The sequence below is a fragment of the Leopardus geoffroyi genome, chromosome A1, assembly GCF_018350155.1.
Source record: "Leopardus geoffroyi isolate Oge1 chromosome A1, O.geoffroyi_Oge1_pat1.0, whole genome shotgun sequence".
Lineage (NCBI taxonomy): Eukaryota > Metazoa > Chordata > Mammalia > Carnivora > Felidae > Leopardus > Leopardus geoffroyi.
Window position 1 is genome coordinate 62,120,877 of NC_059326.1, and position 12,743 is coordinate 62,133,619.

At 35.5% G+C, this 12,743-nt stretch overlaps 1 long non-coding RNA gene across 1 annotated transcript in view; it reads right to left on the reverse strand.

The window, feature by feature from the left end:
- Positions 1 to 298: 298 nt before the first annotated feature.
- The window catches only part of LOC123599213, a 72,340-nt gene continuing 59,895 nt past the window's right edge, over positions 299 to 12,743 (reverse strand). Inside the window, exon 3 of the long non-coding RNA XR_006713046.1 lies at positions 299 to 401. This is a non-coding gene — a long non-coding RNA (uncharacterized LOC123599213). The remainder of the gene's footprint in view (positions 402 to 12,743) is intronic.

The following is a 12,743-nucleotide window of genomic DNA, read 5'->3' on the forward strand; positions in this document are numbered from 1 at the left end:
ATAGATCTTTCAAAATTTGCTTTACTGGAACTTTTTATAAGGAATCTAGATTGAACTATTAGTAGCCTCTCCAGACCAGAAGCCAAGCCAAGTACTTGCTGTCAGATATACTTGCAACACCTGTGGATTCGGGTGAATTTCTTTCCAGGAGGTCCCAAAGATATCCTGAGGTTCCTGCACCTATCAGGAAGTGACATTCTTTACTCACCTGGTAAGGCTGCTGGGAACTTTGTAAGAAGGGTACCAGGCCAACATTTCCAACAGACTTTATGACTCTATGTTTCATAGTCAACCTTAGTTCCTTCAAACTGTTTGGTCATATCTGAGTCTATTCATGTCTCTCTCAAATATGACACTCTAGTCAAAGCCTTGGTAAAATAACCTGTATTTCCAATGGTGACCTGTTATAAGGAGAATAGATTCTTATTGAACTTATGCAAATAACTATAATTGCCATGAAAGAAAGAATTAATTACTGAGATCTTTTGAATATCAGAGAGTTCAGGTACAGAGAAAAATTAAACGCTTCAGTTTGTTCACAAATGAATACTTCATCACGTTTCTTTATGTCATAGATATTTTAAGAGAAAGTTTCCTTATTCTGGAAGAGCAAACATTAGAGAAATAGCAATATTTCCAACAAGAGTCACAAAACTATAATCTTCCTCCATTTATTTATTCCCATGTTACTAATTCTTGTTCAGTTGGAATGCAGCTTTTAATCCTGGAAATTTTTACCCATTTGTTCTATGATCTCAAAGATGTCAAATACTGGTATTTGTCTTAAAAGTCCTTTTTATAAATCTCCTTGAACATGGAACATATTTTGTAAGAGAATTGGAAAAACAACAATAAATGATAAAAGACTAACAAATGGACATGGTCAACTATCTGATATGAGAGTTCATTAAGAAGAAGCTGACAAGGAAATTCAGGTTATTTCTGTGACACATAATACTTTGGCAATCAGAATATCACGTGATGACCTTATACCAAACATATTAAAACTTTTAGTAATTTTATATGTATATTTGAGCAGTTATAGCATTCACCCAAGCAATACAACCTAAGGTTTACCATTATTTGTTTGAAAGGGCTTTCCAAGTAACACACCAAATAAAAAGGCCCAATTGGTCAAAAAGATTTAAATTATAGTTTAAATCTGGGAAGTTTGTTAAAACCTTAGGAAGTTATAAGGCACATCCTAAATAGGGTTATAGATCATTACAAATCTTAATTATTTATTTAACCAAGGTGGCAATAAGAGATTCTAAAGGCAAATATGTAAGGTTATATAGTTGTTAGCAAAACCTAGCTCCTTTAACATTGAGAAGTTTTAACTAAGTAATCAAAGACCTGATAAAAACAAAACATAAAGCTTTGGTTCTGGCATACAAAAGAGAAAAGAACTTTGCTTACATATTTTTTTTCAACAGCAGATGAAAAATCCAAGACAACTTTGTCTTTTTAGAATCTGTTTTAAAATCTGTTAATTTTTAAAATCTGTTTACTTCAACCTTAGTCCATCCTAACTACATATAAAATCCCTTTCCAAAGATTTCCCTTTGAGAACATTTTACAACTTTCCTTTTCATTCAGATTTTGTACCAAGCCATTTCTCTCCAAACAAGTAGTCTCATTTAGGACAAAATTACTTTCTTTTACCTTTAACAAAAATTTATTGTCATTTATTATATTCTTCTGACATATCTCCTAATTTTCTACATACAGAGTTGTTTTCCTTATTTCCATCATTCTTAATTACATTTAGCAGAATTTTAACTCTTGGAATCCTTAGTCTCCAGTGAAAACTAAGTAGTAACCAAGTGTGAACTGTTACATCAGAATTCTTTCATGGCAATTTATGAATCAACTAAGTACAAACCAGGTTTTCCAATAGACTCAAATATCCTTATTTTCCCTGCAATAAGTTAAAAGCATAAAGCTATGTTTAATAATCAATGCTTAGGATTTTATCTTATTTGGAAAGGACCTAGATGTCCAATGAATTCAATCCAGTTTATCATTCAAACAAAACCTTAAAGTTTTAGATTACCAAAGACATTGAAAGCTCTCTTAGTAATTACCTATGAAAACTTGGAGAAAGACAAAATGAACCACTATTTTAAGTCATACATTTGCTGACAAATTGCAACAAAGATATTCATAAGCTTATCTGACCTTCAATAAACCTAGGTAGAAAAAGTCTCATATATTCAATGCTGAGAAGGCTAAAGACTTGTCTATCTTAATTAAACCAACAAACTTAAATTACTTTAAATGCCAAACATGTTCCACTTGGGTTCACTCAAAAGTCAAGCAATTTGTTCATCATTGTGAGTTTTTACCTGGGACATTGGTGAGGAAATCTGAAGTGAGTGGTGTAAGTGGGTGTCCTTTGCTCCTTGACAGTGAGGGGAGGAGGAGTAGCTGATGGCGCCAGAGGCATGGAAGATGTAGGTTGCACCAAAGGTGGTGCAGAAACAGGAGGAGGGGGAGGAGAAGGCAGAAGAAGTGAGGTGCCTCCAAGCCAAGCAGGCTGGAGGTGGACAAATCCAGTGGACAGAGAAAGAGATTTCCCAGTCCTAAAGCCTGTCAGCTCAGACAGATGAGCATATGCAGATTTTTTTTTTTTCCCACCCAGTAGAAATGGGCAGTCCATGTCAGGTCATAAAATACAGGGAACTTTTCTAAAACGAAAGGAGTCTTGGCAGCTGCTTTGGAATATTCCTTAAATTCTCCATCCCAAGGTAGACTAACCAGAGAAAATTGGCTCCAATTATCATAGTCATTAACCCAGGAAATGAATGAAGGAGAAGCCCCATGTACAGCTAGAGTAACTTGAGTCTATTAGGAAGGAGGAACAGTAAGAGAGAGTGTCAGAGTCCCCTTCATTAAGGTTGGCCTGTGTTTCCTCCAACAATGTGGGTTTATTTGGAGGAAGAGGCCTGTTTAGAAAATCAACCAATATATCAGGAGGGAGTTTATCATCCTGGTTAGTGGCCTAGCAGATCTTGCAAGAGGCCTCCAAATTCTGGATCCTGATCTAGGGCCATGAGAGCCTGGACATTAAGTACCCCAGTCCAATTTCCCTGTTTCTTGCAGAAGAGATCTGATAGATACTATTTAAGCCATGCAGTGTTATGGAAGATTAGTCCTTTCCTAAATTTTTCAATATGAATTGATTACAGTGGGTTAAAAGGCATCCCAAGGGAGAGTCCTTGGGACTGAAGAAGAAAATCCCATGTTCCTAGAAAAGTAGAGAAAGTCCATTACTAAAAATCCCTCCCTTCCCCAGCCCTGACTGCTGGGTGGCATCCAATGCAGGATATGTCAGAGGTTCCTGGTGTCAAAGTGACTGGAGGTGTCCCTCAAACAAAATTACTATGAACACCGATCAGCCACTAAGCTCCCCGGAGAAGAGATGCGAGTCCCTTTGCTTCCTTATTGCATCCTAGGCTACAAATGGGTGCCTGGCATATGGATGAAACTGCCACGCCATGCCTTGAAAGTCATTCTGTAGAAGGCCATGCTGTACAAAGCCGTGCCTTAGTTTACTTTGTTTTGAGGAGCATGCCATGAAGGCTATACCTTAGTTTCCTTGAAGGGTGTGCCATTATTTTTCAATCCTATGGAAAACACTAGAAAAGTTTTACAAGTGGTAATTACCCAATTTTGTAATTTAAGCAGTTAGTAGAGGGCATTGAGAGGAAACAGTAAAGATGGAAATCCATCCCATCATGATCTAAGCAACATTTCAACACATACAGTCTTTACAGCCAACTTCCCTAGGAAACAGTCCCTGTTTGGGGTTTAATTTAATCAGGTACTGGTTTCAGCCGGCTCCCAGGGGTGGTCCCATTGCCAGAAGCAGCTAGACCAGAGATGTGGAGGGGATCACATTAGACCAATGAGAAGGAAACTTCACACGGGAGTCTTAAGATTGACAGCCATGCTAGTCACTTATGTGGCTGTGCCCTGCCCTAGACATACTAGTTGGTATAAGGACAGGAATAAAGAGGGCATCAAGTTTCTGGGTCTTATTACCATTCTGGCCGGGGTACTAACTTCCAGCCAAAAAGCAGGCTTTCTCCTCCCCACAGAGTAGCCACAGGCTAGAGGAATGCAGCCTGACCGATCAACAAAAAAGTGTGCTGATAAGATCATACCTCTTGAAAAACCCATGAAATGAGAGTAAAGGAAGAAAAGAGAATGTACTTACCAAGTGTGCACCAAAGTTCAGAGTCTAGATGAAAAGACTCAAAGGACCACATAAAGGGGCCAAACTGATGGGGTTCTTGAGCAAACAGCTAAGAAAGAAATCATGAGATATCTTTGGTGCAAATATGTGGTTTTCTTAAAGCACGTGCACAGGACCCGTGGGCAGAAAGAGTTGCACTGGGGTTGTGAGGAGTGACTGATTATATGCTTTTAAGTTAGTGGGAGCTAGGGATAGCATAAGTCTCTAAGGAATTTGAAAGCAAGGCTTTCAGGACCTTGAAGGACTAGCTACTGTTAAGATAAGGTTAATTTTGGTCTTTAATAAATCAAAAACATTAAGGAAGTAAGGCAGCCATGTGTTGCTTGAGGAAGGTCACACTCTGCATGTTTCAGGTGTCTATCAGTAGGCTGTGAGCTGTAAGGAGGTTTAATTTATGCTACCTTTATTTCTCTTGCTTTTATTTCCCTCATCAATCCCAGTTGATGTCATTTTGTTCACAGAAAATCCAAAATAAAATCTACTACCAAATTACTAGAATTAATCAGAAATTTAGGTGATCGGATATGTGATCTTAAAAATAATTTATTTTCTTGGCATTGGTAAGAGTAATTAGAAGATACAGTAAAAATAATGCATATGTATAGTAACATAAACATAAATATTTAAAAACAAATTTGTAACATTTATGAAGGAAGTTTATGAAGAAAATGTAGTTTTATGGAAAGACATTTTGTCTCTATGAATTGGGAGGCAATAAGGTAAAGTTGTTAATTTCTCCCACATTTATCGAAGTAACTTGCTTTAAGTTGTACATCTCATAAAAGTTGTCCATATTGTATCTACTTAAATTGGATCCCAAATTTAGTCAAAAGGCCAGAATTCCAATAAAATAATGAAAACAGTGGTTTTGAAAAAACAAGTGGTAGACTATCAGGAGACCTGGAGTTAGCACCAGGATTGTGATCATGAGAATTTTATCAGTGGTGAAAAAATACAACCCCCTGAGAAGAACAGTACATCTACTACATTTCTATTAGTTTCAGCTGATTTTTTTTTTTTATTACTCAAACAAACTAATGACTCAAGTTATCCAACAAGTAAATACTTTATTTACTTTTAATTTAGTGACCATAGGAAAATAAACTTTTATTTCATAAAAAAAATGAAATGCAATACCATGATTTCTTCAGGAAAACTAGTAGCATCCATGCAAATTATCCTTTTAATATAAAGGAATTCAGTCTTCATAGTTACAAAGCATAAATAATTAGTTTACTAATATTATAATGTCTTCCTTTACACTTTTTTTTTTTAAATAATCAGTTCAGGTTGGTAAGAAATTACGTGCATTTTTGTCATGTTTTATTTACACTGCTGTGGAATATACATGCAAGGAAAATAAAATATTAAGTGATACTGGTTTCAATTTAACATAGTATAACTCTTGTAGATGGATGATGTAGCCATTATTTAAATAGATAGAATAAATGAATATTTCCATTCCTAAAAATGGGGTCAAGCTCCATATATAATGTATAATTTTTAATATTGCAAATGACCAAGTCATTCCTTGGCCAGTTTCTATTCTCTATCAATATTATGATGTAGCATCCTAATAAATCATTACTGAGACACTGCTCTGAAGATATCCTATACTAATGCGTCATCAGAACTACTGTGATAAAAGCAGCCCTTGTGGTGGGACATTGGTCTGACTCATACACACCCATTTAGAACATACTTGTGAAAATTAGAAAGGTTTTACTAAAGAACCCAAATCGGCAACGTGCATAGATGATAAGGAATACTTCATGTGCAACTGCTGTACAATTATTCCTGCAAACAATAGCTGAGTAGAGAGATGACTGTATAAGGGCCATTGAAGAAAAGTTCTCTATAGTGTGTTTTCTGAATGAGTCACATTTATTTTTTTTTTCATTTTAAAGATTACCAGGAAAAAAAGAACAGAAAAATTTTCACTCAGAATATTTCCTAAGGCCTCAAAGTTTCTAGTACCTCGGATGTCTATTAGATATAAGATAGTTGACTGATTCATAGATTTTGATTCTTCTACAATATTTAAACAAGTTAGTAGATCATTTGTCAGTAGCCGAATCATGATTCAAATAGTGGTCAATCTAAATCCAAAGCCAATACTTGAAATTATTACTCCCTAAAATCTGTCAACAGCGTCACGTAAAGAAACATAAATTGTTTCTGTTTTGTGCTTCCCAATGGAATTCTTTATTAGTGCAATCTCTGGAGGACATTATTAAATCAAGTATCTCAGCTTATTAGAATCTCAACTACTTGCTTAATGAACTTGGAATATAATAAATATTTTGATTTTTTAAAATTTTTTTTAACATTTATTCATTTTTGACAGAGAGAGAGAGAGAGAGAGAGCAAGCATAGGCGGGGGAGGGGCAGAGAGAGAGGGAGACAGAATCCGAAGCAGGCTCCAGGCATCGAGCTGTCAGCACAGGGCCTGATGCGGGTCTTGAACTCACGGACAGCGAGGTCATGACCTGAGCGGAAGTTGGACGCTCAACCGATGGAGCCACCTAGGTGCCCCATTAGCTTTGATTTTTAAGTAGGCTTCTTAAGTGGTAAGAATTAAGGGAATATTCACATGTTATCCTTTCTGCTTAGATGTCCCATCTCTTTAGAGATACTGCTAGCAAGATTAAAGGGTAAGAAATTTAGGAAATGTGTCAGTTTTCTGAGAGGTTGATGCTAACCAACCTCATAGTAGATCTATTCCCTCCATTATTCTGGTAAGTGCTTGCTTTTTGGTTGATGAATGATTGTCTAAATCCTTCCTTCCTTTACTTAAAATGTTTTTGAAACATTTTCTATATGCCAGTAACTATATGAAAAGCTGAGAATAGCAGAATGGAATGAACTTGGTTCTTTGCTTAAGGGTCTCACAGTCTATAGGAAGGAACAGATAAATAATTCCAGAAAAGTCAGAAACTATAAAATGAACACTTAAGCATTAATTAATACAAAGATTTTTGCTTTCCAAATGTTAAATTCAGATTTTTTGTAAATAAAATTATCATATTTTTCTTATTTCAATATCAGACATTAAGTTTACTGTTTCAAGCTGGGTATTTTTTTTCTACTGTAAGAAAAATCTAACTTTTACATTTTTGATAATTTGGTCCTAAATTTCTACAAAGATATTAAAACATTATTGTGTTTTTTACTATTACTATAGGATGTAGGATATTCACCCATAGGAGTATAGAAACTACCTCCATAGGATAAGGAAACAGACAAAGACTGGTTACCTTTTTCAGTTTATGTTCTTCTGCTTAAGATGGTCCCTATTCTGTGCTTGGAAATAACTAATCCAAATGTTTAAACTATGTTTTTGTTGCAGTTATTTTTGTTAGTCTTTATCTTTAGACTTAGCTCCCTATTCCACTCATGTCCTTTGTAGTCCCTTCCACACACAGCAGACAAAAATGCTAAAGTGTTAAGTGAAATCGTATGAGGGTCCATGGCTCCCTATCCTCCACCATTTCCTGCACTGCTCAGGTTAAAGCAAATACTCTATAGTGGCCTCAAGACCCCATGTGACCTCCTATATCTCTAACTTCATCTCCTATGATGCATTCTCTTGCCTTCAACATTCCAAGAATACTCCCCACTTCTTCTTCTTTCATTATTCAAAATGAACATTTTTCTCAGTGCCTATGGCCTTGCCATTCCTTTGACCAGGGAGAGGATATGAAAGAAACTTGGTAGGAGTTTTCCATAATCAAGCACTACCAATTACATATTGTGAAACAAAAAACACTTTTCTAAACTAGCAATTAAAAAATAAATAAAGTTTCATAAACTATACTAGGGAAAAGACAATTACTTTTCTGTCTTTCAAGAAAATTCTATAAAATTTTTAATCAGAATAAAACATATGCAACAAGTGTTTTATTGGTTCAACATACAAACAGTAGAGAGTCAAAAAATGTACAGAATAAGTATTATAGAGATGCATCAGGCAGTTAATTATAAATATTATAAATATAAATTATATCTACATGCAAATCTATTCATAACATTTAAATTCATAAATATAGGATGCTACTTTTCTGGATTTTGACATGTCTGTTATTTCCAGCTTACTTAAATTTATAACTGGCTGTGATTTATTTTCTCTATCTAAAAATTTGTTTACTTTGTGACTAATTTTGTGTTATTTTTCTTGGAAAGAATTTCTATAATTGCCTGAACTTCAAGTCCCATGACCCTGAGACCTACCCTGCTTTTAGCCCACACAGAGGCAGTAACAATCCCTTCAATTCCTTTTTAATCAAGGTTCCTGAACAGCCTAAGTAAAAAACGACCCTCTCTCACTTGTGTGCTTTCTATCTCACCCCTCATTTTCTTTTTCTGTGACTTTTATAAATCCAATCTATGGCACATTATTGATATTGAAGCTGAAAAATACTTTCATAAACTGTGTAAAACTATCTTATAGATAAAAGGCAAGAAAGAAGCCCCAGATATTCTAGCCATATCTGTTTTCAAGAAAAAATGAACATGATGTAAACATACCATCTGTTTCTTCCCTTAAACCTTACTGTCCATATTGTGCTATATTTGGCATAGTAGTCACATGTATGGTTAAGATTTTAGAGATAACACATTTATCTTTTTCTTCTTTGTAATACTGACTTTCCTAATAATTGCCAATCATGTCTTCATATTTCGCCAATTACTTTCAGAGGGCACAGAGTTCTAGTCAAAAGACGATTTTTTTTTTCAGTGAAAAATGTGTATACTATTTGGCCCTTGGTTAAGAGGCACTTGTATGGTCACATTAATCAAGCCCAATTCCTTCATAAAAGTTTCCATGCTAAACCTCCCAAAGAGAGAGAGCTAAAGGAAACAGGAATTCATTCAGTGTCAATATATTAAATGTTTGCTTTTAATTAAATTTTGTGTCATTTAGCATTTGTGGAATGAAAAATGCCATGGCAAGTATAAATCAATAAAAATAAATAATTTTTTTATTCTCTCACAGAATGCTCACTGATTAAATAAATATGAACTAGAAATAAAAGCTTAAAAACACATTTTGCCATTTAGAGTAAAACCAATCCATTTGGCCAATGAGAAAAAAGGTTTTTTTATATTTTTTATTACAGTTTTCTAACAAATTGCTGCTTTTAGAATTTGACTCAGTGATCATAAGAAATTAAAATGTTGCCATGATATCATATTATACTGATGCTTTGCTATTCCCTCAACTCTTAGTTGAATAAAACAATAGTTCAGCTATAACAAGGTGCCTATCTATGTCTTAAGTTTAAAATTCATGTTGAGAATTTTATGCTAATATCTACTTTTTAATTGGTTTGCACTATTTTTCTTACTTCTTATACTGTATACCATGTTGAACTTTACCCAAGTCCTTGATTTTGGAAAACACCTATGGTTAGAGAATCCCCCTCCCACCACCCTTTTGTGTTCCAGAAAATGACTCACTACAAAGAACCACTCACATTCATAAGACTGGGATAAAACTTTACCTGTGACAAGGCCAGACATGGTCCCTCTAAATTCCCATTTGTCACCTTATAAATTATTAGATGAACTGTTTTGCCACTAGTTATCAGTCAGAACTAAAACCAAAGTTAAGGATCTTCTCCTTCCCCTGGGATCCCTGAATTTTGGTCCGCCCTCAAACTGACTCAGCACAGAGCCTTTCCATAAGGGCCACTCTGGAGCAAGTGCCTCAGCATCAAACATTTTTTCATATAATTTCCAATTATACAACAGTTTCCTTTTACCCCTCAACCCCTAGTTCTTTCTAGCCTTGTTTACTCTCTATAAAAGAAAAACCCTTTTGCCCAACTCTTGTGAAACTAACAGATCATATTTCAGAGTGTCCTCATTGTTCTTTTTCAAATGAAGTCCCTCCTCATCCAAGTCTGCATGTATTGTTAATTTAACTTTATATAACATATTTACTTTAGAATTCTATGAAGGGTATGTGACGTCAAACTTAAAAGAAAAACAGCTAGTTATTTATTCAGGAATAGGAGGGAAATCGCGATTTGAGACATGCAAGATATGGCCAAACCATAGGCAAGCCCAGAGATCAAAGGAGTGAAATACTACCTTATCAAGAAAAGAATGAAGTTGTGAAGAACTGCTTTGAATGAAAATCCATTGGAAGAAAAGGAGAGTTCAGGGTAGTGAGAGTTTCTTATTGGCTGAGTTGCGGTATTTCTTATTGGCTGTGCTTGTTGCTAGGCAAGGAGAAATTCTTCCTGTTGTTGGAGTACTGAAGCATATTTCTCCCTGTTGGGAATGTAGCATGCCCTCTTGTCGGGGTCTGCAATTGAGGGGAAGTGGTAGTGTGTAAGAGCTTTTCCTCTGGCCTCCCAAATCCATTTCAAGCGAGGTTTCCTTTATTCAGTTTTACAGTGGGGACTGAAAGTCCTTGTACAATCTTTAAATCTCTTAAATTTATTGAAACTGAAAAGTTAAAGAAACCAAAGAACCTTTTTCAGTGTACACATTATAGACCTCTTGGAACTCATTTTATGAAACTGATAAGTTGATAATTGCTGAGGAAGAAAATACAAAGAAGTCAGTTTAAAACATGGCTCTTGCTATTTATTCAGCGTCTGTGTAAAGACATTGATGAGTGGAATGGTTGAAGCAGGCTTCTTGGAGAATCTCACCTTAGTTCTGGACACATTTGTGTTACAGGTTCTCTTTTCTCTTTTGTATATTTGTACATACAGAAAAAGCACTCAAAAATCATGACCAAATGATTGAGCCCTTATATCCCATCCTGAGCTAAGAAAAGGGTAGGGCTCTGCACTTCGAATGGGAGAAATACAATTCAGGAAAGAGAAGAGGAGAAGTTTAGTAAACAAAGTTTGTTCTGCCATGCCAATAAGTTTCTTGGGTGGAAAAGTGATATCTGATACTAACTCTAGTCCTGGTACAAGCTCCCTTTCTAATGTAAATTTCCCTTACAGAAAACAGTAACTTCTATTCTGTTTTCAGAACTTCTGTGTCTGTAGTTTCTCAAAATAATCAGCTCAAAATAATCCCATGCCAAATAGCCAAGTTTTGGGGAGGCATATTCTACTACCTTTCATTAGTTTCTCACAAAATTAAACACATTCTCCCATCTTACCATATGATGCAGCAATCATGCTCTTCGGTATTTACCTCAAAGAGCTGAAAATTGTGTCCAAACAGGAACCTGCACACAGAAGTTTATAGGAACGTTTTTAATAACTGTCAAAGCTTGAAGCAGCCAAGGTGTCCTTCAGGAGGAGAATGGATAAACTGTGGAATATTCGGACATTAGAATATTATGCAGCGCTAAAAAGAAATGAACTAAAACCCCATGAAAACACACGGTGGAAACTGAAATAGGTACAAGCAATGAAAGAAGCCAATCTGAAAGGCCACATAGTGTATGAGTCCAACTGCCATAGTTCCCCCTCATCTGCAGTTTCCCTGTCTGAGGTTTCAGTCCAGGAGCCAAACCTTCCTGATGTATAGGTGGAAAGTTAGTAGTAGCCAAATGCTGGGTCTCAATGCCTACGTCACTCATCTCACTTCATCTCGTTACATAGGTATTGATCATCTCACATCATCATCAGAAATAGCATGAGTACAACACAATAAGATATTATGAAAGAGAAAGGGAGAGACCACATTCACTGCACATGTTATCTTAATAATTATTCTCTTTGATTATTATTGTTCTTAATCTCTTGAAGTGCTTAATTTACAAGTTAAACTCGATCATAGATGTGTATGTGGAGAAAAAACAGTATATAGAGGATTCTGTACTATCTGTGGTTTCAGGAATCCACTGGGAGTCTTGGAACATACCCCCAAGATAAGGGGAGACCACTGTAAATAAAACTTTGGAAAAGGCAAAACTATAGAGACAGTAAAAGATCAGCGGTTGTCAGGGGTACATAAGGAGATAGGATTGAATAGGCAGAGCTCAGGGGATTTTTAGAGCAGTGAAAGTATTGTGTATGAATCTATAATGATGGGTACTTGTCATTACACATTTGTCCAAACCCATAGGATGTACAACACCAAGAGTGAAGCTGTAGGTAAACTATGGACTTTGGGTAATAATAATGTGTCAGTGTGGGTTTGTCAATTTTAACAAATGTACCATTGTATGTGTAGTGTTGATTGTAGGAGAGGCTGTGCATGTGTGAGGGCAGGGTGTATATGGGAAAATCTCTGTACTTCCCAATTTTGTTGTGAACTTAAAACTATTGTAAATTTAAGTCTTTAAATATGAAAAAAATCAATTATTTTTAAAGCAATAGAAATAGCAAAAAGTTCCAACCACTGCTATGATTATAGAATTTGTATTCTATGTATTTCTTAGCTACAATATGTTTTGAAATATAGGTGATTTTGTTATTGTTGCTGTTCAGAGCACACATGGTAGATGCTAGGGAGATTTTCTTTAACACAAACCAGATAAAAATGTTCATTATGAAAAGAATTT